General features: G+C 48.2%; 1 protein-coding gene across 1 annotated transcript in view; it reads left to right on the top strand.

Moving 5' to 3' along the window:
* Positions 1 to 5,308, top strand: part of RECQL5 (RecQ protein-like 5) — a gene marked incomplete at its 5' end in the record, with an annotated part of 36,227 nt that overhangs the window by 23,187 nt on the left and 7,732 nt on the right. The window lies entirely within an intron of this gene.

Genomic DNA, 5,308 nt, shown 5'->3' with positions numbered 1-5,308 from the left:
GGCTGGACAAGCCCCCAGCCAAGCCCGTCACGATTTTCTTCTGGCTAGAAAAACTTGGCGTGTTTCTCTACCTCCCTCCCGCCCCTGCCCTTCTCCCCTTGCTCCTCCCTCACTCCCTTGTTTTTTTTCCCCCTAAACTTTGTTTTTCCCATACTTACTTGAGAAACCATCTTAACTGCAACAACCAACCTCCAGTGACCCTTCATTAGCAGGGTGGAAACTTCCCTCCATTCCCTTTGAACCTAGGGCTAGACTGGAGGCGTGTGGTCTTAACGACTAGATCTCCTCACCCCGGCAGTTCCAATTTGGTGTTTGTACAACAGGCAGGTCAGAAAAACCTGCCCACCCTTCCAGTTAATGAGAATGGAGAGAAGTGGAAATACCCGATCCTTAACATTCCTCCCTACAGGCATGTGTAGGAACGGGAAGACATTTTTCTGTGAGAATTGGCTTTCTGCCTCTCTCCCTACCTGTTTGTAAACAGCCAGCTGCCCATGTGCCTCCTGGAACAGACGGGGTCCCGGCTCGATGCTGGGAGCTGCAACAGCTTCCAGACAGAGTAATCGGCTTCAGATGGTGGAAAACAGGGGCTTACACAGTCAGTCTCCTTGCCAGCCCCCCTTCCTGTCCTCAGCAGCAAAACGGAGATGGGAGCACAGGTTGTGGGACCTCTCTACATCAAACCAAGGCTTGGACTCTTATGATCTTAAAGGTCTTTTCCAACCTAAATGATAATTTTGTGTATTTGGGGGATCCCCTTCCCCTTCCTTCCCTTCTCACTGCATTTGGACCTGACAATCTTGTTCCTGTAAGCCACAGACCGTGTCTATGTATGTACGTGTGCTCTCAGGGCAGAGGTTTCTCCTGCTCTTTTGAGTAAAGCAGCATCTGTGCCTGATAAACCAGCTGATTTTTTTTTTTAATGCTCTTGTAAGAAGCTGTAAAATCTTTCCATTTATTTCTATTGGACACAGATGCTTAACTTGCACAGTATGCTCGTTCCTTGACCAGGGTTTGTTTTCCAAGCTCTCTGTTTGCTTCAGGATTTGGGGGGTAAAACTTAGCTCCATCTGGGAGGAGCTCTGGAGAAATGCTGTGGCTGGCACCCGCTTGGTTTCACATGCACTCGCCTGTGCTGGCAGCTCCTCCCTAACAGACAAAACTCGCTCAGTCCCCTGTGTCCATGAGTACTGCTATATCGAGTCGTGGCAGAGGAGAATGCCCGGTGTTAGACCAGCTTATCAGCTGAGGTCACGTTCCAAAACAGCCACAGAGAACCGAGCAGTCAGCCTTTCTAATCAGCAAAGGAGCTGCTTCCCCCTGCTCTGGGGAGCCCTGCAAGCTGCGGGCTGGCCCCTTTTGTTAGCAGGACGGCTGCAGCGCAGGTCTCTGCAATCCTATTAAAAGCTTTTCTCTCGCCCCCTTTGCTGCTGAGTGTCCCTTGTGAACCAGTTCAGGCTGGAGCTCTGCTCAATGGCCGACTCCATGGTTTGCCGTGCAGAGCTACGAAAGCTCCAGCTACTGCGAGCTGGCTGCGTGGTAAGGTGCCACGGCTGACCGAACAGCAGCAATAACTCACCCTCACCTCAGCCGCGCCGCAAACTCTTCTTCTCCTCCTCTTGTTTTTCTTTCTCTCTTCTCAAACTTTCACGTCATCTCGCCCCTCATCCTGCCTGGTGTCTGGCTCCTCGCTCAGCTCCTCTCCACTCCGCTCCACTGCTGACAGCCAGCTGTTGTCTCTGCCTTTTTTTTTTTTTTTTTTTTTTTACTGGTTTGCCTCGGCTAACAAAATAATTGAAGGACCAAGTGAACAGCTTCCTCTGGATATAGCTGTTGTCTCTGCCTTTTTTTTTTTTTTTTTTGTTACTGGTTGTCCTGGATATCTGAAGTTTCCTGTTTCATGTGTGCCAGAGAGGAGGGCTGGCGAGGAGCCACGCCAGGCTGGCCAGCCGCTGGTGCGAGCTCCCCAAAGCGCCCAAGCTCCAGCACTTGTTGCTCACTTCCTCCGTGCATCTCTCTAGCAAGGCCTTTTCTTTTTTTCTTTTTAATTACAACTTTTTCTGGAGTGAAGCTTGAATTGATTCTCTCTTGCAATAGTTTGGGGGTGTGTTAAAGCAATTATCTTTTCTTTAAGCTGCCCAGTTTCCTTTGACTCCCTGGAGAAGGAGTTTTGCTCTTGTGTTCTTTGAAGGGGCAGAGCGACAAATCGCAAGGACACAGCGCAGCGCGGTCTGCCTGTGGCAGGGCAGCGGGGATGATGCTGGGGGGGTGAATTTGCTCCGTGTCCTTGGCCAAGTCATTTACACTCTTGATGCTGTGGAAGCTGACACCCACTGGCTTGTCTCAGAGGGCTGTTGAAGTTCAGATGACATTACACAGGATACAGTCCTTCGGACAGGTGTGAAATGATAACTTCTCATCAGCCCTCATAATGTTCTATTTGATAAAGCTCATTTTGTTCAGCACAATGACACCTACGTCATTCATTTGTCTTCAGATGATTTTTGTCTTTTTTAATCCTTTCATTTCTTGGCTTTCATTCCAAGACCTGCGGGGTGGATTTTTTGGGGAGCTCCTCTGATGAGGCTTTGTACCTTTCTTTGGCTTTTACAAGGGAATGCTTTTTTCTGGTATATTATGGGAGAGGCAAAGCTTCTTTTGCAACATGTGACTTTGCTGCTTCTCTGACTGTCCATCAGCTTCTACTAGTTGCAGGAACAGGGCTCCTGGTTTACCTGCTGTGTTTGAGGCACGGTGCAGGCAGCCCTGTGGTCAGTTCAGCACAAGCCTGAAACGTTCTGACCCAGACAAAACCATGCTAATAAACTTGATGGTAATTGGCTTTTCATCCTATCCTGGGATGTCAAATCAGGGCAGGATGTCTCGAATGAAATAATGAATTTGTTTAGATGTTTTAAAGTCAGCTCATACATATTCCTGTCAAAGGGTGGGGGAGGCAAATAATACAGTAGCATGTTTAAAAGATGAAATAAGTTTAGGACATGTGTAATAATACAAACTACTGTTCGTTTATATAAATCATCCCTCCATCTCGTGGGCATTAGTCAGGTGTGTGTGTGAGTGGGGAAGTTTTCCCACCACATGTTAATGCATAACTAACGATGTTTCAGGACCACTTGTGTTCAGTTAAACATTAATCCAGTGGTTACCCCCAGCATCCCTATTGGTAACTGTGGTTTCAGCCTTTTCATTTTAATTCTAGGACTGCAGTCTTAGTTCTGCAACTGAATTTCCGTTATGACCCAACTCATGAGCACTGTTGGTGAAAGTGTGGCCCCAGTTTGGGTAATTCTGCAGGGAAGTACCAGCAGTTACAAGAGGCTGGATGGAAAGGGCTTGTCTTTACAAGCCTGATGGGTTAGAAATTAGAACTCCAAATTGCAGCAACTTCAGAGCTGATCTCTGCTCACACCAAAGCCCTCCCTTGGGGCATCTCTCCCATTGGCATGAAGGGACAGAGGTGTGCGTGGATGTCCCTCCCTAGTATAAGCCTGGTGAGTGGCTGTAGGAGCAAGGAGAGGGCTTGACCATTACTGCACGCCTCGGTTAACTCCAATACGGATCAGTGCGTGTGAGAGAAAGGGACGTGGACTAATGAGAATGCCTGCCTGTTTTCTTTGGGGAAACAAAAAGCTGACTTGCAGCTCGCTGACATTTCTATAGTCACGTTGCACTGGCAGGACAGGCAGCACCAGTAGTTCTTTTGGAAAGGCAGGACAAGGGGATTGAATGTGTTGCCCCCATCCCGGTCCCCCCACCCTTCCCCACCATGTGAAAGGAGCTCTTTGACTGCCAGAGGAGCGTGAGTCAGTGCGGCTCTGCAGGGGGATATAAAGCCAGCTTTGTCGTAGCCCTCTCCAGGCTTTCAGTGCCCCAGACCATGCAGTGCAGCGTCGCACTGCCGCAGCCCTCCTTACCTGAGCAGCGCCAGGTCCTTTGCACTTCAGCACACATATTTCTTTGCTGTGGCGACAGTAGTCTGTAACCTGCTGCTTTGCCGCATCGCTCGCTCTTCTGCTCGGTGAATGAACCTCCCAGGCCATGGGAATGCGGGAGCCAGCCGCCGCTGAAGACCGTTGCAGGGTTTGTTTGTGATGCTTTGGGAGACATGCAGTTATGTTCCTCCCAGACATGCACACATACAGGTTAAGAAGCAAACTGCATTTGTTAGATCTCTGGCAAGTTCAGGCATGCCTTAAAGGGTTTATAGTAAGAATAAATAAAGTGCTCACTCTCTTACTTTTCCCCCTTGTGACCCACTTCTTGCAGATGAAGATGGTAAGCCAGCTAGGGCACTCCCTGGCAGAGAAGAAAAATCTCCACTTTGTTCTCCTTGAAGCAAAATAATTCTCTTCTAAAATAGCTCTCATTGCTGCTTGGCTGCAGGATTTGATCTCCAAATGCCTGACGAAGTGTTTCTGTGTACCTCGTATCAGCATTTTGATTAAGAGACAACTGGCTACCTCTGCTGTGAAACCCAATTTTTAAAAACCTCCTCTAAATTCTGCCTGCTTTCTTAAAAGAAGAAACAAAAATAACCTCCTGGTCCTTCTTGTGAAATCAGTGTCTTCACTGGTTTAAGTTAGTTTTCTAGAAGAGAAATTACATCCTGCTTGTATTGCTCAGGAGCATATCGACACCAAACTGTTCTTACATACCCCAAAGCACAGGAGTCTGCCAGAAATCGCCTGAAGATTCCTGTAGGAATCGCATCGTCTTCAGATGGCCCGTTTGGTACGGCTGGTAGAACTGCAGTACTGTACGAGCAAAGGGACGGGATTTTGTGGATGCAGGACGCTACCCCGGCTTTGGCTGCTGATCTGAAGCGTGCGTGAGCAGATCGAGACCCAGGCTGTTATCTGAATAGTGCTGCCTTGTGACCTCAGCCTGGACTCCATCTCTGTGACTTAATGTACACTCCTGTTCCTTCAAATGTAGATTTCTTCACCTTCAAACCATGAACAGTAAAATGAGAAGCTTTCCGCCGGGAAATACACAGGCATACTCTGAACTTGGAGGCATGGGGATCAACAGGACCTCTGTGCATATTTATCCTAGAATTGTTTTGATTGGACATGGAATGTATTTGTCCAACAATGCAGAATTAATAACTGCATGTTTCATCCACTGTGCCTTTTGCAGGTCTCAAAGATTTGAAAGCATTTAGCAGGAGAGATTGACACTGCTGTTTGTTTTACACATGGGGAAGTGGAGGCAGAGAGACCTTGAGCAAGGTGCCAGGAACAGCACGTGTGTTCTGTGGCGGGGTTTAATTCCTGCGATTCCT

The sequence above is a fragment of the Buceros rhinoceros genome, unplaced genomic scaffold (genome assembly GCF_000710305.1).
Source record: "Buceros rhinoceros silvestris isolate BGI_N320 unplaced genomic scaffold, ASM71030v1 scaffold13670, whole genome shotgun sequence".
In the NCBI taxonomy this organism is placed as follows: domain Eukaryota; kingdom Metazoa; phylum Chordata; class Aves; order Bucerotiformes; family Bucerotidae; genus Buceros; species Buceros rhinoceros.
The sequence above is the reverse complement of the archived record's forward strand: the minus strand, read 5'-3'. Positions and strand labels throughout refer to the sequence as shown.